This window comes from Neophocaena asiaeorientalis, unplaced genomic scaffold, assembly GCF_003031525.2.
Source record: "Neophocaena asiaeorientalis asiaeorientalis breed wild unplaced genomic scaffold, Neophocaena_asiaeorientalis_V1.1 scaffold162, whole genome shotgun sequence".
Taxonomy (NCBI): domain Eukaryota; kingdom Metazoa; phylum Chordata; class Mammalia; order Artiodactyla; family Phocoenidae; genus Neophocaena; species Neophocaena asiaeorientalis.
Genome location: NW_020172637.1, coordinates 165,571 through 189,784, shown reverse-complemented (window position 1 = coordinate 189,784; position 24,214 = coordinate 165,571). Strand labels below are relative to the sequence as shown.

General features: G+C 38.1%; 1 protein-coding gene across 5 annotated transcripts in view; it reads right to left on the bottom strand.

Moving 5' to 3' along the window:
- Window positions 1–24,214, bottom strand: part of HIVEP2 (HIVEP zinc finger 2) — a 190,721-nt gene that overhangs the window by 61,697 nt on the left and 104,810 nt on the right. For 3 of the 5 annotated variants that reach the window (XM_024739386.1, XM_024739388.1, XM_024739392.1), the window contains one exon: window positions 21,685–21,797. The exons of the other annotated variants lie outside the window; for them this stretch is intronic. The gene's annotated coding sequence lies outside the window, so the exon portion shown is untranslated. The remainder of the gene's footprint in view (window positions 1–21,684; window positions 21,798–24,214) is intronic. 5 annotated transcript variants of the gene reach the window in all.

The window sequence follows — 24,214 nt, the reverse complement described above, 5'->3', positions numbered from 1 at the left end:
AAAATAAAAAAAAAAAAAAATATATATATATAGACTTCTTGCTATAGGTACCACTTCATATTAGACCACAGAAAAGATATTTTTGTTTTACACTATCAAATTCTACACAAGTTTAGAAGCTCATTGAAGAGACAAGACATGCAGGTGAAAATTTAAATTATAGCTTTAAACCTCAATTAAGTGCCACTGCATTTACAATCGTACTATGTAAGCTCAGCAGAGGAGCAACTGCTATGAGCTAGTGTTGTGAAAGAAATATTTATGCAGCTGGTAGAAGTTAAATAAGGGCTTGAAAATTCTGACAGGCAGAGACGAGGCTTTCCAGGAGGTGGAAATGCTTGAGTAAAGGAATGGTGTGCATCTCACAAGTGCCAAGAATTCATGGCCAATGATGTATTGAGCAAAATCTTCAACTGTTCTTTGTCCCCAAGTCAGCCCATTTCCGACACGTTATTTTTTCCTTCCCTATAGCTTAAATTCATCTCTTTACCTATATCTCCCACGCACAAGCCTCTGTTCATATTCTGTTTCAACTATGACAACCTCTTCATCACTCAGCTCAACACCACTGGCACCTCTACAAATTCTCAGTTCTATTTCTGAAGTTCCTTCCATCGGTCTGATTCGCCTATCACCCCAGCCAGTGTTCAACCCACGGTTTTCTAGTACGCTAAAGATTAGGACTCCTAGTTTCTTTCTGTGTGTCAAAAACCTTCCCCAGACCACCAGATATCATCCCATACTTCCCATATTTCCCTTTCCGCTCTCTCCACTCTCTTCACTTTCTCCACTCTATCTCACTGCCGTTTCCCCACACTAATTTGCTCCAAGACCCCCAGCAGCCAACTAGACGTTTCTCTCTTCCCAGCCTCCCAGGGCTCCTAAAGTCATTCTTTATGCTCAAGTCTCCAAATCATGACTTACTGCTTGGAAACCATTCAACACATATAGAAAGAACAGAGCTGACTGCCATTGAGTTATTCAAGTATTAAGACAATGTGGTTTGATATAAATTTTTAAGTTGCCTTTAAAAATATTTGTAATAGCTGCAGGTCTGTGTGTGTGTGTGTGTGTGTGTGTGTGTGTGTGTGTGTATAGAGAGAGAGAGAGATTGAGAAATGGGAGTTGACGAATGACAGCTCCTCAAAGACAGGCCACATTTTTGTTCAACTTGAATTGAAAAGCATTAGCAAGGGCATGTGAGGACTTAATCCAAAGAAAGGCAGATCAGTACGTCCTTCAAGCTATCGTTCAACCCCAGATTCTAAATAATAAAATATAAACTAAGGCTTTGGGGGCCCACATTCTCTTCTGAGAGTCAGATAATGTATAGATATATATATTTTAGTAATGCCATAGCATCACTTTTCCCCAATCACCTGGTGATTAACCTGACTAAAAACTCTAGCCAAAATACCATAGCTCTGGTTTAGAATACACTCTGGACGTAGCCAAAACTGGAAAACACATACTTTCAGTTCGAAGCTCTGTTCTCTCACTAAATTTCACTTCGGCTGTACACAGATCATTTGACCTCCCTTCTGAGATGACTAGTTGTCACATAAACATGATATAATTACAATTATAAGCCCAAATCCAAATTATTTCATTTCTAATAAGCATTATACTGTTACTAATTTAATAAATAGGAAATGTCTGTGTCTTAAGCACTATGCTGGACACAGCATGCAAAGAGATAAAACATCACTAATAAAATACAAGAGCCTCAAAACTCACACCTTTAGTTGTAACCAATGAATGATGACACAATTTTAAGAGTAAAGAGGGCTTCCCTGGTGGCGCAGTGGTTGGGAGTCCGCCTGCCGATGCAGGGGACACGGGTTCGTGCCTCGGTCCGGGAGGATCCCACATGCTGCGGAGCGGCTGGGGCCCTGAGCCATGGCCGCTGAGGCTGGGGGTCCGGTGCCTGTGCTCCGCAATGGGAGAGGCCACAGCGCTGAGAGGCCCACGTACCGCAAAAAAAATAAAATAAAATAAAAAAAGAGTAAAGAAATTTACAGAGCACTAGAGAAACACTAAGGGGAAAGTGAAAAACAAAATCTGCCTTCAGAAATCGCAAAAAAATGTGTAAGAAAGTGACATTTAAGCTACATCTCAAAGGAGGAAGGAAAGAAGAGAAGGGAAGGGATATATTTTGAGGATGGACTATTTGCCAGACACGAGTAACATATTACCTCTGTTGCCACCATTTTACAGATCATGAAACTGAGGCAGGACACCTAAACTCACTTGCTAAAATGTCACACAGCCAGCTTCAAAGCCAGCTTTGTATGTTCTGTCCAACGTACAAGCTCCCTTCCAACGACAAGGAAGCATTTTCCAGGTGGAAAAGGGAATGAATTATTATTGCTACAGTTAAAGTTTCTTAAAAATGCCTCTTATAAAATCTTTACTTGGAATGAATTAACATTTTCATCATAATTTTTTATCTGTCCATAAAAAGCTTTATAAAACTAGTCCTAGAAAAAATGCCTGAGGTCCAAGGTCACTTAAGAGATCTGTGAAACTTTTAAAATTGTATGTAAAATATTGTTTATATATGCATTTTTCTGGAAGAAAGGGTCAGGAGCTTTTTTTCAGAGTCCTGAAGAGGTCTGTGAATCCCTCCCTGCAAAAGGCTAAGAACCACTGATTTATATATAGAGCGTTATGTAGGTTGTTTAATGTTTTCCAAAAAGGCAAATATATAGGTAAAATCTAGTTTCATATATAAAGAAATATATTTCATATGTCGTAGGAAAGAATATTAATATAGTTTATTAATAATGTAACAACTTGATAATGAGACATTGAAGTGATCCTTTCCCATGTTTCTAATAGCTACTCAGGATGTTAACAGTGAAAGGATCATTTAGAAAGCTAATTTCCTTTTCATCTTGCTTGTTAAGTGTTTACTTTAATTCACATCCTGTGTGACCCTATGGGAAAATTTTTAACTAATACTGGGGAAAATCCCATAGGGTTACACAGGATGTGAACTGGGCCTGTACTGAACTACCTTTGGCTTGAAAAATAAAATTAGATAGGTGAGTTTCACTTTCTGTTTGTCATAAGTTCCACTTTCTGGTTCCCAAAGTTTAGATTCAGAGCCTATCTGTGTTTCTGAAACGGTAGCTCAAGAAAATCCCTAAATCCTCATTCTCTTTTTCAGGAATGATGTCTCAGTGTGGTAGAGCAAAAGCCTTTCTGCAGAAAATAATGGGTCCTGCCCATCAAGGAGAGTCTGCTGGAGCAGCCCCAGAATGCTCCATACCTGTGCTCACAGGGTTCAGCTGCCGTTTTCCATTTCCTGTGGAGAACACACATCATACCACTTCCCCTATAGAAAAAAGAAAGCAGCCCAGCTTAATTGCTGATGGAAACACTGTCATACTTTCCACTGGCCAAGCTTGAAACCATTACTGCTCTAACCTTCATTAATTTTTCCACAACAATTTGCAGAAATGTCAGGAAGCAGCTGCATGAAAACTGATTAATTGTCCTTATCACCGCTACTTCACCAGGCTATATATACATATTTTTTTCCAGTTTAAAAATAAGATTTGGGATTTTTCTGTTTTGATTGGTACTGATGGTGGTACATCTTAGTCTGAAAAACCCAGATCTATTTTTGACACTTCCAATGGCTCAACATTTTCAAATCTGGAGGAGACCCCACATAATCTGGCACAGCCTCCATGAAGGAAAAGATTGCTTCCTGCCGATTACTCAGTTATATCCGTTTAAACAGACGTTAATGAATTGAAGTCTTAGAGCAACAATGCATTTATTAGTTAACGATAGAAGCTAAATTCACTTCCGAAATGTGAATTAGAAAATCCAGTGCCCCTTTTCTGTTGTTTCACTTTCTTTGCTCCCTCATCATCTTAGCTTGAGCTATACCATCTGTCTCATGCTACCAAATAATGTGCTGTGCATGGCTGGCAGAAACAAGTGGAACAGTACACCTCATAACCCCAAGTATGCAACCAGTAAACATCTATAAAAGTGGTACACAACGGAATCTGGCCATCTGGGGATAACTGGTTACAGAAAGCTTAGCTTCTCAGCCAGCACTCAGATTTTCAGACATTTAACTGGCTGGCAAAACAACAACTAGTGTTCAAGAAGAGAAACACTAACAAACTTTTTTTTTTTTTTCAAAACACTAGAATTCAGGTACAAATTTTCAAAGGTATATTTGCCAATGCTGCTGATGAGAAGGCTTCAAAAGCGAAGATGAAAGCACTGTCAAGTCCTTGAAATGGAGACAAAGTCAATCCATAGCAAGCATTTTGCAGCACTAAACCTTTTGGGTATGAACGTGTTTTTCCTTCTCCATATTGCCTGAATACATAGAAGCAAGGGATTAAAGCTGAACAGACTTGGAACTAAATGACACAGTACCTTTCAGAGACAGCCCCGAGAGACTGGAAAGAGTTCCTCCTAGGATTGCCTCAAAATCCAAAGGCTCCCTTCATCCCAGATATGTAGGTTCCTAGTCCAACCCCAAACCAAAGAAAGATAGAGGTTGGGCAATGGTGATGTGAGACATTGAAATAGTAACTGGACGTGTGGCATAGTGACCCAGACCAGGGACTCCGGAGCCAGAATACCTCTTTTGAATCCCATATCTGACACTTAGTAGACATATAAATAACTTTTGGCAAGTTACCTAACCTTTCTGTGCCTTAGTTTTCCCATCTGTAAAATAGGGATAACGATAATGTTGTTAGAATTGGTAAGAGAATTATACAGTGCTTAGAAATGGCACTAGGAAGTGAAAGATAAATATTAGTAACTAATTCTCTATTTCTCTGCTGATATTTCAGTCTTATGTTAGTCTAAAAGAGGAAGAAACCATGCGACAAGAGCTCCTTAATTAATTTAACAAACCCCACTGGGTTGGATGAAAGATTTCCCCTGCTAACATGGGGATACCAATATTGCCTGAAATACCACCACTAAAACGGTGTCAAGCGATCAAGATTAAATTTTCTGCTCTTTCTGTTGACCCGCTCAGGTGTCTTAGAACAACATGCTTTGTGATGCTGTGAGACCCAGGGGCAAGCACTGCTGGAGATTACCCTACCTCCCCATCCACCACCAGGAGGCCTGGAAGTGAGAGGTGAGAAGGCCACTCCAGGCCAGGGAAACACAAAGAAAGAAGGAAGTTGGCTTGGCCTTCATCATAATAAAAGGGCTTACTGAATAAGACAAAGGAGCTCATTTCCCTGGCACTGAGATCAGGATTAAGGTGCAAGGAGGCCACACAGGACAGGAAGGACACCACTTTTAACTCCTGCCCCACTAGATGACCTTAAGTAACTCACTAGCCTTTCCAAGGCCTTGATCTTCTGCAGCAAAATAGGAGATTTTATCTAGATCAGAATTTCTCAACCTTGTTGTTACCATGAACCCCTCTGACAGTCTGAAGAAGCCTGGGGATCCCTTCTTAGCATAATGTTTTAAACTACATAAAATAAAAAAAAAAGAATTATAAAGGAAACCAATTATAATGAAATACAGTTACCTTAAAAAATTTAAACAAATTTGTTGACAGGAACATATGTGACCCTTTATTAAAAATTAGAAACAAGATATAGTGCAGGGTAATATATACAATGGAATATTACTCAGCCATTAATAATGCCATTTGCAGCAACATGGATGGGCCTGGAGATTATGATACTAAGTGAAGTAAGTCAGACGGAGAAAGACAAATATCATATGATATCGCTTATATGTGGAATCTAAAAAAAATGATACAAATGAATTTACAAAACAGAAACAGACTTAGAGAATGAACTTATGGTTACCAGGGGGGAAGGGTGGGGAGAGGGACAGATTGGGAGTTTGGGACTGACATGCACACACTGCTATATTTAAAATGGATAACCAATAAAGACCTACTGTATAGCACAGGGAACTCTGCTCAATATTCCATTATAACCTAAATGGGAAAAGAATTTGAAAAAGAACAGATACTTGTATATGTAAAAATAAATAAATAAATAAATTTTTAGAAGATATAGTGCAGGATAATATCTACCATCATTCTGAGTAGTTATAATTATAAAGATACTCTGAGATATTATCCACAACAGTAGCGGGACATGAAAATATCTGTGATTTCCACTGGCGACCAAGTCACAGATGCTGCTAAAACTACTATCATCCGTTGCCTACATTAATAATGGAGGGAGTGCTGAAGCTCAGTTAGATGTTTGTGAAAATAAAGTTTTAATTTTTCTCTCAACCAAGTTCTCAGACCCCCTGAATTCTATCCATTTGTGGTTAAGGCTCCCAACCTACGTAAATAATAAATCCCTTTATCATTTCACTGATCTCAGATCAATGATTTAATTGTTTCCCTAGCTCCCTTCACAGAGAATATTCATAAAAGAAATTGGAACTATCCTATCCTTTCCAAATGTGTGGAGAAAACAGATTTCCGGGATAGAAGTGTCTTTGCCCATCCCTACGGAAGTGAAGGGAGCACTTATTGACTTGGAAATGAGCTACCCAAATGCTACCAGACCCTCTCAGCCTACGGGTGTATACAGATGAAGTGGCATCAACGCCAATTAACCACAGCTCCTGTTTCCAGCCCCACCTGCTCATACAGGACCTCCAGTCCCCTTGAAAAGTCCCAACCAAGTATTTCCAGGATGCCAGCAAGGGGGACTTATAAGAGCCCAAAGGGAGTCTGACAGCCAGTCACAACACCATCTGCCACTTCTTCCTTCCTGCAACAGCTCCCCCTAATGTCCTCAGGAAGGAACTACTCTGCTGCCTCTGCAGATGGTGCCCCTCAAGAGTACGCTCACGCCCAGATACAGCCAGCAGAGCCCACACCGCCGAGCAGGAGGGGTTCCTGCCTTGGGTCCCATGCTTCAGAAAGGCCACATACCACAAATACACAAAAGAAATGTATGGACAAATATACGGGCACCTCTGTCACTGGCATCCAGTTGTCCTGTAGCACTAAACGTCCCAGCTCTTGACTAGAGCTGTTTAGGCCCAGGAAATGCTTTTCCTCATCTTGCACCCAATGTCTTTGCTCCAGTCAAAAAGTGAACGAGTTCAAATGCCCTGAAGGTTTGTGGACTGTGACACTGCAAAGTGTGGAGTTCGACATCATTTCAAAAGCAGAGAAGATGTAAGCAGCATTAATGCTTAAGAAAAGACTATCAAGGTTGCTCCCACGTCCTGGCTATTGTAAACAGAGCTGCAATGAACATTGTGGTACATGACTCCTTTTGAATTATCTAGTCAGTCATTTCTCTCAAATGGCGCAACAAAGTCTTTTATAGCAAAGTACAGTAATGGCAGCATCTTTTTTCTTGCTTCTCTTAGTGATCTGATCAGTGGTTCTAGAATTATTAATGATTAGTGCAGCATTTGGAAAAAGAATCACACATGGTACCTCAGGAACATTTCACAAGTAAGCAATTCTTATTCTTAAATTTGTATAGATGTAAACTGCATAAAACACGACACTAATTCTTTACATTAGCAACTAAAAGAACACTGAATCCTAAACCTGTGTGTAGATTTACTTTGATTAAAATATTTAAGAAGACAATAAAATTTCTAGAAAATATATTTACAAGCTTTAGCTTTGTTTAAATAATTTAGATTTTAAATGTTTTATACATTCATTATCATATGGATTTGTCTTTTCATTTTTAAGTAATTTTGGATATTTAATAAGAAAAATCAGTGTTTTAAAAGTTTTTGAATTTTAATTTACATTGTTGATGAAAACATAGTGATATTTTGTATACTTTGAATACAAGTAACATTCTATTTTTATATCCCTTAGCTCATTGAGAATGAGTGCAAGTCAAGATCTTAGTATAAGTAGCTTCTTTTTTGGAGTTCAGAAGCAATAAATTAAGGGGGAAAAAAGGAAGAGAAAAATCTAAAAATAGTCAATCTGCTTAAATTTTTGAAGCTTGAAAACAATGAAAGTAAGCAAACTTTTATCAAGCATGACCCATATAAAATTCACTAACAGGACATTACAAATTCTTTAATGAGGATTTAATTACTCTTCACAACAAAAAGGAGCCAGAAACTTACTCTCACCAAATCCACAACTTAAACAGGTCAGATGAAATCCCTGCAAATTCACATTCTTTATAAATAAAGGTTTAGTCACTGATCCAGTTAAGAAGAAGGCATGTGGGCCTCCATTTGAACTCTTACCCTGGAGGCCCCACAAATATTGGTGGCAACAGCCGAATCCCGAGTTGTGTGTTCTTAAGTCCAAACCAAGCTTGGCTTCTAACCAACTCGCCGTCAAGACTGTCATGAAAGCAGTCCACCAGGTTTTCGTCTCTACTCCTCTTCAGAATCTCAGAGATTATTATTTTAAACAGAGGAAGAATTTTAGAGGTTTTTCAGATATATATGGAAATGCAATTATATATATATAAAACTTAAGAGGGCGGGTAGTAGAATAAGGGAAGGTTGAGTTACTTGCCCAAGATCGTAAACTAGTCTATGAGATCCAGGGCAAGAACCTTGATGGTTTCCTGACATTTCAACCAATGACTTTTCTAACCAACCACTGCTCCCTACCTACCACAGTTAACTACCCACATAATGTTTATGTGTTGCCATGTAACACTGGTATTATTCAATTCAGGAATCACTCATTAAGGTTTTGATAATGTTAGAAAATAAGACTTAGACATCATTGAGTTACCAAGAGTCATCCTTCTCCTAAGTTATATATCTTATTACTAAATGTATAAACTCAAGCATGTTTAATTATAATAGACATTGCAGAATTTATACAGAACACTTCCAAACGTAATTCTCTAAGATTTCTAAAAGAGGGTTTAAATGATAACGATACCACGAGTAAAAAGATTTTAAAATGTGTGCTTCAGAAAATGCTAACTAATTGCATCTGTTCTGAAGAATAATTCACAGTGCCAACCTTAAAACGGAATTAATTTATTTTAATTTAAATTTTTATCAGATTTCCAAAAGACATCAAACATATGTATATAAAATGGGGTACATTAAAAATAAGTGATTATAATCCTAGCAATGTTTAAAATAAAGTAATAAATATCTTCAAATAAATGATTAAGTTTTCTTTGTCCATTGGCTCACCTCTATATTCTAAGTAAAATCCCAAGTGAACAGATATTATATCCCATATGCTGTACAGGCCAACCGCATTTGTGTCAAAAAATACAAATATAAAATATCTGATATAGAAAAATTTTTTCAATATCTGTAGCTAGCTCTTTAAAATAAAATGTCTCATCATAAAATTCTTAAGAATAAATTTCCATTAGGTATATATTTAAATAGTTTAAGAATAAAAGCTTAGATGAGGACTCTGAAGAGCTCTATTTTTATTGAAAGTAGTAGAAAATTTCTTTTTTTTATATGACAAATATTTATTGAGTATTGACTCTGTTCTAGGTACATATTTATCTTCCTAATTCTTTTAATGTTTTTTTTAATATAGCAGAAAATTTCTTGATAACTAATCAAAGTATTTTAAGTCTTGTTCCTGCCACTGGTAAAGGTTCACAGCACATAAATTTAAAAGCACACATATAGTTCTAGACATTTTGAAAAGACTATATCCCTTTTACCTGTAAATGATCAAAGGGAATTTTATAATTAATTAATCAATAAGTTATTAAAATGATCCTATCATGTATTTCCTGACCAGGTGGCAATTTTCCATCCACTTACAACAACCTTAAGTTTACATATGTTGTCAAATCCCTCCCTGTTAATACTATCTTTTCCAGGTAAAAACATTTAGCTTACTCGCATTTATCAAAATGGAAAATACAAGTCGTTTGTCAACATCCATCCCTATCCTGGATGAATGAATGAATGAGTGAGTGAATGAATGAATGATCTTGGTACACACATCAGACCAGTTCCTGTCCTCTCCTCCATGGCCCCAGATAAAAGGTGTAAGAGTATATATATGCTTAGAAAACGATATAGGCAGGCACAAATGCATACTATTTAGAAAATAATACTGAAGTGAAATTAACTTTTTTCTCTCTCTAGAATTAAAAAAAATCCACATAAACATTTTATTTTTGTCAATAAATATTTCCAAATTTGGGTTAGTGCATTCTTAAAGTATGCGTAATAAAACTTTCAAATTAACAGAGTTGAACTAAAATATTTTAGTATCTCTACAAAAATCTATGTTAATATGTTCATCAACTCCAAAACCTCAAAATTTTATTTTGACATAATAAAAATTATTGACATTTATAATAAAAATTACTTCCATTTACACAAATATGATGCACATATATATTTTTTATTTGATTTGGAAACAAATCAAAAGAACAAAAGATTAAGAGTTCTGGGACAAAAGTCCCATAGGTTTCTTAGTTCAACTTAAATTTTTGACTTTTAAAATAGAGGTAAACATGGTAGCATGTTATAGCTGACCCCAAAACATGAATGTATGCTGAAAAACCGAATGCGGGGGAGAAAATGAAGGTCTTGTTTTCTTATACATCACCAAGGTGACATTAAAACAAGTCCTGCAAGACATAAACCTATCAGCCACAGTTGTTAAAGTATGGGAAAAAAGTATAAAAATTATTAAAACGAGGCAAAGAGAGGTAATAAATAAAAAAGAGTAAAAAGAGAAAGTATTACCTGGCAAGGAACATATCGCTAACTCTCTCAGGTTTACTGTGCCCTAGGAGACCAGCCTAAGTCAGACTCAATGGTCCTACCCACTTTTGAGTTTGATTGCTGTTTGAAAAGATCTTGACAGTACTTTCAAAGGTAGAAGATGGCCCTACATTTGGAGAATTCCCTGAGGCTATTTCTATGGATACACAAAAAAGCATACTGACCCTATCTATCCCAAGGCGTCTGACAAGACAGAGGAAAATCAGCCTGATAAATCATCCTGCCAATTCAATTCTTAAGGGAAAGGAATTCCAGTGGTGTAGTAGGTAAAGTCTGATGAGAACATATGACAATTTCTTTAGAAGCTCTAACAAGTCCCATTACCATTAATCTAATAACTGAATTACTATGTTGTAGCAGGTTGAACACATTTTAGGGTTTACAATGGCAGGAAAGAACTTTGAGGGGTAAAATCAGGAGTATATAATACCTCATAAATATACTTCCATCAAGCTGTATACTTATAAAACAGGGAAATCTACTTATATTGTCTAGTTTCCCATAATAAGGAAGTATTTTATTTTAAATGTTACTTTTTTTTCTCTACTCATTTATATTTCCCAGCACTCAGCCTGGGACACAACAGGAACTCAGTAAATGTTTATGGATTGAGGGATCAAGTGTGTGAATGGATAAACGAATAAATGAGTGAATGATTATAAACACACGCTTACCATGTGCATGTACTATTAAGCATCTGTGGGGTAAAGAAGCAATTGCTTCTTCCTCCACTCTACTACTCCTTTTAAATTCTCTCTTTTCATTCCTTTTAAATTACGGGGTGGCAATGGACATAGTATACATCATACACAAGAAACCCCTCATTCAGCTCTCTAGTCAAACATTACCACCTGAGAGAGGACTTCCCTAACTTTCTATCCAAAACACTACACCCTCCTTACTTTTTAATCCCCTTAACTTACTTTATTTTTCTTTATAACACCTATCAAACCCCAAGATTGTATGGTTATTTGTTCATTGTTTTTTCCCCTGATGTCAGGAAAAAAATATAAATGAATAAATAAATAAATTACGGGGTGGCCTGGTACAATTTAAAATGCCCCTCTGTGGTCGTGTGAGTGCCTCTGTGAAAGTTCTTTTACTGTGCCCAATTTGCTGTACTAATTGATTTTTTTAAAAAAATCCACTAAACATAACCTTGATACAAATGTCATCCCTTCACACTCTATAGTAATATGCTATTCGTCTTAACGAAGTAATTTTTAAATTTTTCTTTAAGTTCTATTATTATTCCTAAATGTTAATAGTATCCCCATTACCTCCTACGAGATGACTGCCTCTCTGCCCAGTTTCCTAAGGGTGAATGTGACACAGTATGCCTGTATGTGACAGTGTGTTTTGTCTGTTTATTGGCACATGAATATCCTAAAGGACAGGAAAAGAAATGGTGTGTGTGTGTGTGTGTGTGTGTGTGTGTCTATGTGTGCGTGCACTTCCCTGGATTGTTCTCTAGAAATTTCCTTCCACGTAGGAAAAGTGCCAAGGAGAGCCCGAGGACTTCCCTGACCCTGTGCCAAGGGTGTGGCAAATGTGCTCACCCTAACCAGCCGGGTGCTTAAAAAGGAAGTGGTGGGAAGGAGGAAGGAAGAAGTGAGAAAGAAGGAGGCTTGTAGTCAGTTGAAATCTTGGACCTGTGAGAAAATCATCTAGGCATCCAACATGTTTGCAATATTGTAAAATTTACAAAGACTTCTCAGGACTAACACATTCTCAGGGGGTACCTTGAAGACCAGCCGGTGAGCTAAGATCTACTGAGGTTTCTATAAACTTGACCCGTCAAGGATAAATCACTGAGGAAAGCTCAGCCTTTCTTTCACTGATGGAGTTTAATTATATGTTCAAGACAAGAAATAACCTTTAGAATGTTTCCCCCCTGCTCAACTGAAACCTATTCAAAAACCACTCTTAACCCTTAAATTGTTGAATGCAGGGGCCCTTTCTTAGATGGCATTGTTACCACTTTGCAGCACTTCGCACTGTGGGGCACACCTTCCTTAACTACAGAGCTTCCAGCTCAGGATCCGACATACCAGGGGCAATAAGTAAGAGCTCCTCTACCTGTAAAGGTCCTCTCCCCTTAGTTTCTTTGACACTTGCCTCTCTTAGTTTTCTTGCTATGTTTCTGACAGCTACAATATTTTGGATTCCTCTATCTGACCTTCCAGGCCCAAGTGTCTTCTCCCCTAGATGCTTCCCTACTTTTGCAGCATCAAAATTAACATCACCCTCCTTTGTGTTCTCATAACTCTTTGCGCTACTCCTGTTGTCGCACTAATCATGATCTGGTTTGGACTTCAGTTAATTGAGTACACTTATATCCCCACCCAAATTTTCAGCTACTTGGAGACAAGACCCTTCTCATTTTTCTCAGTACACACCTCTAGCACAGAGCACAACGTCTTACACATGGCTTGGTTTTCCATAAATGTTGGCTGGATTCAAAAGTTTACTAAAAGTCGTTGCATGGAATTTTTAACCCCTCATGTAGGCAATCATGTGCCGAAACTTATAGACAAATGATTGCACTATTTCTCCCATCTGTCCCCTCCTTTGTATTCTTATTACAACCAACTTAGTTCAGAAACGTATTACCTCTCACGGAGATGATCTCAGTGGCTTTTTAACTTGTCTACCTTCAGGTTTTCGACCTCTTATTTGTGAGGTGAGGTGAGGTGAGGTGAGGTATATTTCAAAAATATAATCCAATCATATTACTCCTTAGCTCAAAATTGGTTCTTTAATGTCTACCAAAGTGATGTGCTAATTATTCCTTCAAGGTCCTCTATGCACTCTCTAAGTCTCTAGGTATCTTTCTTTCCTCTCTTTGGTGTCTCCTCTTCACTTACCAACGCTGTGTTCCAAATACATCATGTTACTTTTCGTTCCTATGACACCTACATTAGTCATCCCAACGCTTTGCCTATGTGGTTGTAATTCTCTCCATCTGTCCAAACCTTGTCTGTCTTTAAAGCCTTCCTCTGGAAACACTTCCTGATCTCCAAATCCCTCCCTCCACATTCCCATGAGAAAATTCATGTGACTTCTTTCTCCTCTGAATTTGCAACACATTTTATTTATACATTTCTGATGGCGCTACTTAAGCTTCCTTACATCCAAGTCAGTTATGTACTAATCTTGTCTCTCTTTTGGGTTTACAAGCAACTTAAAGACTAAAACGCAGACTTATCACTGTAGTCCTCCAACCACCAGAACACTGAATTGCATATGGCAGAAACACCACGGACATTCATTGAATTAAACCGAATTAAAGCTTTTACAAATAGCCAAAAAAACCTCAGGTTCCATGTAAGAAGGATGGGGTCTCAAGCCAATTTAGTGTTGGTGTCCGTGACGACTGGTGTTCTCAAAAGTTCCACTTAAGGCTGACGACAGAATCAAGCTCTGCTACAGTCAATGAATAATTTATTTCTGCCCAAATATTCTGTTAATGGAAATCTTTTTATGGCTCAAGATCTAAAATATATTTACTGCCCTTTGGTTATTAAATGTTTGCTTTAATCATTAGTACACAAGGTAATGACAAATGATAATTATAGGATCGTTATATGCTTTTAAACTGATTGAATCAAGAGTGTCTCTGCTGAAATTCAAAAACGTCTCAGTGGATGGGGATGGGAGTGGATTACACTGGGACCGGCGGACTCACTGCCACCAACAAATTAAAGAGCCTAAGGATCTTGTTAGAAACACCACCAATTGAGAGGACAACTTGCAATTCGAATGGTTAATACGCTTTTTCGATTTTAGTGCTCAAGTAAAAATGCCCCTGCTTCCCTGAATTAGACTGTTTCAATCGAAGGCCTCATAGTAAAGAAAAGAAGAAGTGCCTGTGTTCGCGCATTCCCTTGATTTTCCAGCCTGCCCAAAAGTGTTCCTTTGCTGTGCTATTTCAGCAAGTTGTGAGGTGACAATGCTCACGCTTATCAAAAGGAAAAGATAGCTATTTTTCCCGTATGTTTTATTTTGGCAGGCCGAAAGGCACACTGCTGGCTGCTGTTTAATCTCCCTAATATGATTTAAACATGTGTACTCTGACAAGTACACATGTTCCTAAGGAGGTGAACTTGTGGGGGATTTTGGCAGGGGTAAGGTTGAGAAAACCCAAAACATCTTAAGCTCTTGGGAAATATTTAAGGAGCTGGAGGAACAGTAAAAAGAGGAAGAAGACTCATGCCTTCCAGTGAATTCCTGTTTCCAGCTATAAACCCTCATGGGAAAAAAAAAGTTGAGTCGTATAAAGTATAAGCTTTTTATCTACTTTTATATCAAACTCGGTACACAATCAAATTCATCATCCTGAGACCCAAGCCAGCTTCTCTCTTTACTTCCTTTTTTTTTTCTATTAAAAGTCCTATTCAGGGCTTCCCTGGTGGCGCAGTGGTTGAGAATCTGCCTGCTAATGCAGGGGACACGGCTTCGAGCCCTGGTCTGGGAGGATCCCACATGCTGCGGAGCGGCTGGGTCTGTGAGCCACAACTACTGAGCCTGCGCGTCTGGAGCCTGTGCTCCGCAACGGGGGAGAGGCCACAACAGTGAGAGGCCCGCGTACCGCCAAAAAAAAAAAAGTCCTATTCAAACTCGCAGGCTCAAAAGCCTGGTGTCATCACTGACAGCTTCCTACTGCTCCCTGCCCCCCAGAAGTACGGATATAAGCATGCGCCCGTACACACACACACACACACACACACACACACACACATACCCCTCCCGCACCCAATCAGGCGGCCCTCCGTGGGCCTCCTGCACATTCTCTCATCTTGTCTGCGTCCTGTCAACGCTTATTGCCGCCACTGCAGTTCAGACCTTCAACACCTGCCTGAACTCCCAGTGTACAAAGTCAGATCCGAAAGTGCTTCGGGTCCAACTGTCAAATTTCCACAGGACAGGTCTAGGCACTATGCCCTCGGGTATTGGGTAGATGGAATCCAGGGACAATTCTCAGAGGCAGTCACCTGTGGAAGCATCAGGAGAGTCCTAAGGAAAACACTTTGAGCTGAAAGTAGCCATAAAGGCACCAGGATGCAAAACTTGCGAAGTGAGGAACTAAGGAAGAGGTTGGAGGAAGTTAAGTCAGAATTCCAGCACACGGTAGTATAGCCATTATTGATGGAGTGTAATCTATAAAAATACTGAATCACTATGCTGTACACCTGAAACGAACACATTATTGTAAATCAACTCTACTTCAATAAAAAAAAAAAGAAAGAATTCCCTGAACTTGGGATTCAAGTGTTCACTAAAGTTTTCTTAGTGCTTTCATCTGTGCTATACGTGTGGGAGGAGAGGGAAAGGGCATAATGTGCGGTGACAGCTCTTGTGTGAATGAATGCTAAGTGCCTCCTAAGTGGCTTCTGTGCTTTCAGGGACTCTTGCACCCACTCACCCCACCCTCACCTCTACCCCCGCACCATCCAACACAGCCTGGCCCGATTCAGCTTCCTAAAGTGCAGCTCTGATGACATCACTCTCTTGCTCAAAAATTTTCAGGGGCTTCCCAGCACCGCAGGGCAGATTAAATGTACATCCTTAGTCCTGAAACCAGAGACAGCTGTGCTTCACATCCACATGACCTGTATCTTCCAGGAAGCCTCTATATTCAGAGGCCATGTTTTATTTTATCTCATTAAATCTTTTCAGAGGTCAGTTGTTTTTGTTCCCATGGTCAAGACAAAGACAAAACATGCTTGTAGGGGAATGGAGGGAGTTTTGTTTTGTTTTGGGGGGTGGGTTTGTTATTTTACTTCAAGACTAATTTTTTGCATTCAAAAAGATCACTTAGAAAGCACGTAAATTTGTTTATGGCTCTGCTCTGGATATCTAATTAGAATCAGACTTGCTGATTCATCTCCCTAACATGATTAAAATTAAATCTGTGCCCAGGTATCAATTTGCAGTCCCCAAAATGAATTTTAGATGAAAACTCACAATCAGATATTTTTATTAAATTCAACAAATATTTATGGAATATCTACTATTTTTTTCAACCACCATTTTCAAGGCTGAAGAGGACACCAATGAAATGAAGATGCAGTCTTTGCCCTCAAGCAGCTTACAGTGTGGTAGGTGAGATAAAAGCCCCACATAAATCACTTTACTAAAAAGCATAAGCACAAAAATACGTACAAAAAAGAGACAGGAGAGAAATGAAAAGTACTAAGGGGATTCACAGAGAAGAAGAGATAAAGCATGAAGATCTCTGAAATGGATGATGCTGTTCAATATCTAATTTAGTAATTCACAGGGAAACTATAACAGCCAAGGGAATCAGAATTCCAAAAGCCATTCTTGATCTATAAGGATGTTGCTTGGAGTCTATGAGATTCTCAGAGCAGGGGAGTGACTGGGTGAATTTCACAGTTATCATCAAGGAAGGGAAGGTACACTGCCTCCAAGATTCCCTAAAACTCTGAGATCTGATTCTTCTCCCAAACTCCAATATGGCTTCTACTTCCTTATATGTTTCATACTAAACAGAATATACAGATCGTATCAACAAAGCTCCAATATTTGAACACTACCAGTCAACCAGACCAGTGATCTGGCATCGAATGACATATTGCCTATGGTTGGGAGAACCAGGGTTGAATCCTGCTTCATGACTCACTAATGCTGTGACTTTGAGCAAATCACTCAACTGTAACCCTTAGAGCCTCTGTTTGCTCATATACAAAATAAAATGTAAGTAATATCTACAGAATAGTTCTTGCCTTAAGTGAGATCACGTAACATGGAAGCCACTGGTAAACTGTAAAGCATTACACAAATGGTAATTCAGGTCATCCTAGAAACAGGGCATTCTACGTAGCCAGTAAAAGATGAGAGGTCCCGCCACACACAGTCATCCTGCACTGCAAGCTAAAGGAAGGAGACGGGAAGAACGACAAGCAGGAAGAGTACTATGAAATGACATAAAAGTAACCCTCGGGCTTCCCTGGTGGCACAGTGGTTGAGAGTCCGCCTGCCGGTGCAGGAGACACGGGTTCGTGCTCCGGTCCGGGAAGATCCCACATGCCACGGAGCGGCTGGGCCCGTGAGCCATGGCCGCTGAGCTTGCGCGTCCGGAACCTGTGCTCCGCAACGGGAGAGGCCACAACAGTGAGAGGCCCGCGTACCACAAAAAAAAAAAAAAGTAACCCTCACTCAGTTTTTCAAACGGCTACAGAATGCGCAAGGAACAGAATGTTCTTTGCTCATACTACTGGTTTAATTAATCTTGCTGATGATGAATAAATGAATGGGTAAGGAACTGAATGTATGAATGAATCAAGGTATAGTCAAGTGAGGTGCTTGAAAAACAAAGCAGGAGGAGTCCAGTTTTATAGAAGAGGTTAAGAAAATAATGAAACCATATAGCCTGAGAAGCTAACAGTAATGGGCTCCACTCACAAAGGCTGCAATGGCAAAACAAACCGCAGTCCTTAGAGTAAGTAAGAGCTTACGAGTCTATAGGTTTCACATCGGTTTAGTAAAATTCAGTCAGAAATACTGATACCCTCTTCAGTTACCTTGAAACACAAAGGACCCAACAGAAGAACCGTGTGCATCTGAAAACCTATAAAAATGGCCCAATATAAAAGGAAACATACTGAAGGCCACAACGCATTGAAGCTCATAAGGTTTGCTCTGAATTATATGTGATAGCAGGAAAAGTTGTATCAAGCCACAGGGAACAGAGAGCAAATCTTATTTGCAACCTCATCAAATCTTTATAAGACCTACTAAAATGTGCCCAAGTTAGATAGATTAAAAGTTTCCCATTTTATTTTCCATACTGGTGTAAGTAATGACAAAAAAAGTAAAAACATAAAGGAACAGATGGATGGATAAACACTGAGTCTGGGGAAATCACAAAATACAGCAATTTGTACAGGAAATAGAGTTACATAGTTTGGATTTTCTAATTTAAAGTAAGATTTCAATAACTTCTGACTCCAGAAATTACTATCATAACTATGTAATTCTCAGCAAATTGATTTCTGCTCTGAAACCTGATTTTCTCAAATGAATATGGGATTCTTAATTCTTGCTTTTCAAAGATTAAGCAGCTATAGCAAAGAACCTGACTCTGCAGAACACATCCAGTGAATGCTAACAATTTTCACCTTCCTTCTTATCTTTCCTCAGCTTAAAGAAGACATACCACTTACATAATTCTTAAATAATTACATCCAATGCAATGAGAGCATATAAATCTGTGCACCTGGTTTAAAGGTCTATAGTCCAGCTACTATTACCTTAAAATGAATAAGGTCAAGACGAGTCAAAAGCCCTGGCTATCTGAAGAAAAATGGCAGGGCATGAAAAGTCACATTATTATTATTATATAGTAATATATAGTAATATTATATAGTAATATTATTATTATAAAGTAATTTGTATTTATTATCTTTTACAAAAAGTACCATAAAAGAAAGACCATTCTAATGATGCAGGTTTTCCTTTTATATTGTGTAAAATTTTATCATGCAAACTTCCCCTTTTTATCTTTTTTACCCTGTTTTCTCTTACTACCAATTTGGAGTGGGGGAAATTGGAGACATTTTTTTAATTTATTATTTGAAAGAAAAATCCTTGCTCGGGTCAATGGACAAGACCAGGCTCAGGCGCTAAAGTGATTGAGAGGTTGCTGATTATGTTGTATACAGCACGAAAAAAGCTTACCAATTTCATATGAAGTGTTTCCTTACCAAGTGTTTGGTTTAATGTTACTCATCTCTGTGTACATTTCTATTATGTCCACAATGATGGGCTAAAGAATCAGTCATGTGATTAATAAAATACAATTACTGTTACATTTAAACCATGATTGTGACTATCACCGACATGAATCACTATTGTCAATAATCACTACTAGCTACTGAGTCTCTGCCACCTGCCAGTAGTTTAATCCTCACATAACCTTATTAATTAAGTAGCATCCTTATGTAATTAACAAAAAAAATTTTTTAATACACAGTGACCTCAAAGAGCTGACTTAACCAAAGACACCCAGAATTCATAGTGACATTTGCAAGAAGACCAATGTCCATTCTCAGGAGGCACTTACAGAACAGTTTCCTAAACATAATTTAAATTAGGTCCCACCAATCGAAATGTAACTCTAACACTGTGGGGTACCTTGGGAATAGCTGTAAAAGCCAATCCTTGTGAGTAGAAGGAAAATTAAATGTGGCAGACAAAGACATTTAAGCGAGTAGTTCAGAGTATCAATTTTCATCTTCTAACATCTATTACGACTACTGAAGAAATTAAGGCTTTGCTTTTGAAACTTTATCATTTCTCTTCACGATGGGTTTTTCAATCTAACTGCCTTATATCCCTCTAATTATCAAAAAAATGTTCCAAATGGCACCGTGTGCCCATAACAATGGAAATTACTGGTCACAAGTGAATCTTGGGTCATGAACCTCACAGGCCAAATGAAAAGATTCCCTGGGTTTCCACACTTGATATTTCTGCACTCACTGGATGCTCAAAAGCTACACTAACAAATCAAGTTCCAGGAAAGCAGCCTCAAGGAAGATTATTTTAGACAAAGCAAAGGCAGTTGTCAGCATTGTATAAACCATATGCGACAGTATCCCTGAAAAACCACCTCACCCCACCACGTCTGAAGATGCCCAGAGGTAAAGCAGACACTACTAGTTTGGTTTGGAAGTCTGCTCCCCGAATGATTAGACACTTTCCTCTCTTATTTACCATCATTCATCATATTTTTAAATACTTCTAGCTTATCCAGAGGGAAATTAAGTAATGAGATGCACAATTTAGAATCATGAATAAAATTTAGAATTTCAAAAACTAAAATCATGTGACCTAGACTAGGAATACAAAATTTTTTCCAAATTTTCTGTGACTGTGTAAAGAGTTAATTAAAGCATGAGTTTGCCTGGATTAAAACAAAAATTACCAAACCCTAAAATCAGCATCATTTAGATTTCTGATGTCAAAAATCTGTTTGACAGAGCAGACTTTACTACACTGACATTTTAACAGTAGCCAAAGTCCTGTTCTCGCTAAATTCTGTCTTGGCAGTGCCAAGAATTTGCTAAAAGCCTAAACTCTTCCTGGTTAAGAATTCTCTACCTCAAGAGCATTCCGAAGCAACACAGCGCAACAAGGAAGCTGGATCAAGCAAGTCCTTAAGATTTCTATTCTTATCACAGAAACCAAGCTTTCTGCAAAATGAGAATGGTTTAAAACAAGGAGGGTGGACTTCCCTGGTGGCACAGTGGTTAGGAGTCCGCCTGCCAACGCAGGGGACACAGGTTCAAGCCCCGGTCCGGGAAGATCCCACATGCCGCAGAGCGGCTAAGCCCGTGCGCCACAACTACTGAGCCTGCGCTCTAGAGCCCGCGAGCCACAACTACTGAAGCCCGTGCGACTAGAGCGTGCTCCGCAACAAGAGAAGCCACTGCAATGAGAAGCCCACGCACTGCAACGAAGAGTAGCCCCCGCTCGCCACAACTAGAGAAAGCGCGCACGCAGCAATGAAGACCCAACGCAGCCAAAAAAAGAAATAAAATAAGGAGGGTTACTAATTTACTCAATATATTCTTTATACCTTAGATTTGAATCTGATACTATACAGTACAATTACACGTATCTCACTGAAAGTAAAATTCGATATTCTCACATTACCTCAAGATTACAACAAGAAAATAATCATTAGAACAGTAAATGAAGGGAACTCGTTTCAAACTGTACATGATAGCATTTTCTCATCTTCCCATTTTTCTCATCAGGATAGTTCCGCCGATGTGGTAAAGACTTATCAACATTTTCATTTAGATAGCATCCCAGACATCTTTCACAGGTTTTGAGGTCCTCAAATTATTACTGTCAAAACTTCCCATAAAGCTTAATATTTTGCTTGAGAGATCTTTCCAATAATTTTGAAGTCAAACCACATAGAGAGTACTTGACTCAACTTACCCAGTGGTTAAATGTTAAAGAACTGGTAAAAGAGTGTTCCAAGCAAATCAATTCACTTTATTTTTCAAGTAGATCTGATTACCATCGTCTTTTAAAAAATTCAAAGACTCCACCTAATGAAGAAAGAAGAAAAAAAAACACAACAAAGAATTGCATTTAAACCAGAGCAGCATTATATGATCTATACATTAATAACACAGAAATCAAAGCAAGATTATTATTATTGTATCTTCTCCTAAGTTACTGTGCTACTTAAAACTATAAAACAACAAAAGCATCTGGCAACTAGATTAAATTTTCCAGTTTGGAAATAAAAAGAATGTTCAAGCATAGAAAAAGCAATAAAATAACAAAGTGCAAGAGCAGAAGAGTTTATTTTCAGTACTGATTGGCATACGGAAGTGATGACTACATAATGTCAGTTAGGACGTGTAAAATCAGAGATGAGGAAAAGATGCAACTGACTACTTTGGAATTCTATTCATTGGTTCTTATTAATTTATTGATGCAATGAAAATGTGTAGGTTGCAGTTCTTTAAAACTGTTAAGCCCTAGGTACAGGCAATTTCTGTTGAGGCATATAAACTAATACCCAGACAGATCATATGGAGAGAATTCACTAGCATAAATTTCCAAATCATTCTTAGAATGTTATACCTTGTCTCCCACAGAAAGTGTTTACTAAAGATCCATAAACAGCTTAATTATAGTTCATAAATAATATCAGTTAATTCTATTCATTTTACCAGTAGATGTACCTTTTCTGAAGCTCAAATACTAAATTGCTATCTTAGCTCCAAGAGAAAGTTTTAGAGAAGGAAAGCTATATCTCAACTGATAGAACCTAAGATAAATGGGATTCTGGGAGGCAGAGCAGAAGAGTGAGACAGAAAATTGGACAGCTTCCAGCTACTTCTGAATCAGGTCCCCCCAGGGTAGATTAAGTAATTTTAAAGTCCCTGGACATCAGACACAACTATATTCCAGTGAAAGTTCAAAAACCTATTGCAAGGCCATAAATACATGATTTTTTATTATGCAATTTGGAATTAGCCACATAGTCACTCCCCTAGTCTCACTACATGTATTAGGAAGATTGACAGTTACTTCAGTTGTATAAAAGAGGAGATTGAAATAGATTTGTTCCCACAATTTGAAGGTAGATGCTCCAACTAAACAAAACAAAAAAAATGTTCCTACCAATGGAGAAGACAAATAGCAATAATTATACTAAGTAGAAACCCATGGTAGCCATGGGAAATATGTGTTCACTTCCAAGACAACCAATGTCTAGATTCTAGTCTTGCTGCTTTTCAAGAAATAGTTATCTAGGAAACTCATTTGGATATGGTCTCAAATGGCTTCTTCATTAACAATGATAAACAGCCTTAATTATTATTATTCTAGGGTTCTTGCCATAAATATGACAAGACAAATGCCAAATGGTTTGGTTATTTTAATTACACTGGACCAACAAATACAGCACCTAAACAATGAGATGCAAAATGATATATAATTTGCACACTGAGCATCTAGAGCTGTGAAAATATTTTTTGGTACTTTTACAGGCCCTTTATGAAAGAGTTACAAAGGCGCTTTCAAATGATGTTCGGTAACTAACTTCCTATCATCTCTGGATTCTTACATGATGGTTTTGTGCTAGCATACTGTTTAAGTTAGTCACTTGCCAAGAAAAAGCTAGGGTACATCCCATCATGATGCAGAATGACTTGAAGATTCTTAAGAATCCTTTTCTCACTGATTTTTTCAATGTATAATATGAAACTGACCTGTATAAGAGTCTAGATCTACAATCCCTCTTTCTGTCATTGTTCATTTTTTTGGTAAAGTACTTTTTTCTTCAATTATGTAGTTTTTGCCTCATTTCTTGCACCATTTCATGGCTAGCCACCAAGCCAATATCTTACTTAGGTTTTTCACCTACAATATAGCAAGTGTGCTCTAGTTTCAAATCTAACTATGGTTATCGGAGTGGTCAGTGACTTCAAATTATTGAGGAATTTTTCAGTTGGCATGGGCACTTCCTACCAAGCTTCAAAAGCAATAAGTACAAAATATGTTAGTCACCTGTATGGATGTTATCAGTTAAATGACCACCCTTAACTGACGCGGAAGGTACAGATACGTTGCCTGTATAACAAGTGAGCCTCATGTGCACAAACCATGATACAACATTCCTTAGAAATGTTCATTTCCTTGGAAATGACTAACATTTGAGAGATGACGGTTGGTTTCCTATAATTCTTATACCATACAGTAGTACCTACCTAAAACAATTTTATAAGCTGATGAAAGCAGTTGAGTCTACTCCTCCTTGCCTTCAACTTGTTTTTGTTGCCTGCCTCACCACACTAGGAAAAAGAAAAGCAAGACCAAAACAACCCACTTCAGTCAGTGGTAGTTTGGCTCCATCAGAAAAGCTAAATACATCTGAACTTTGTATTTCAGTCAGGTACATAGTCTAAACAATGGAGTAATTTATCATTAGCTAATATTTGATCATGCCTGT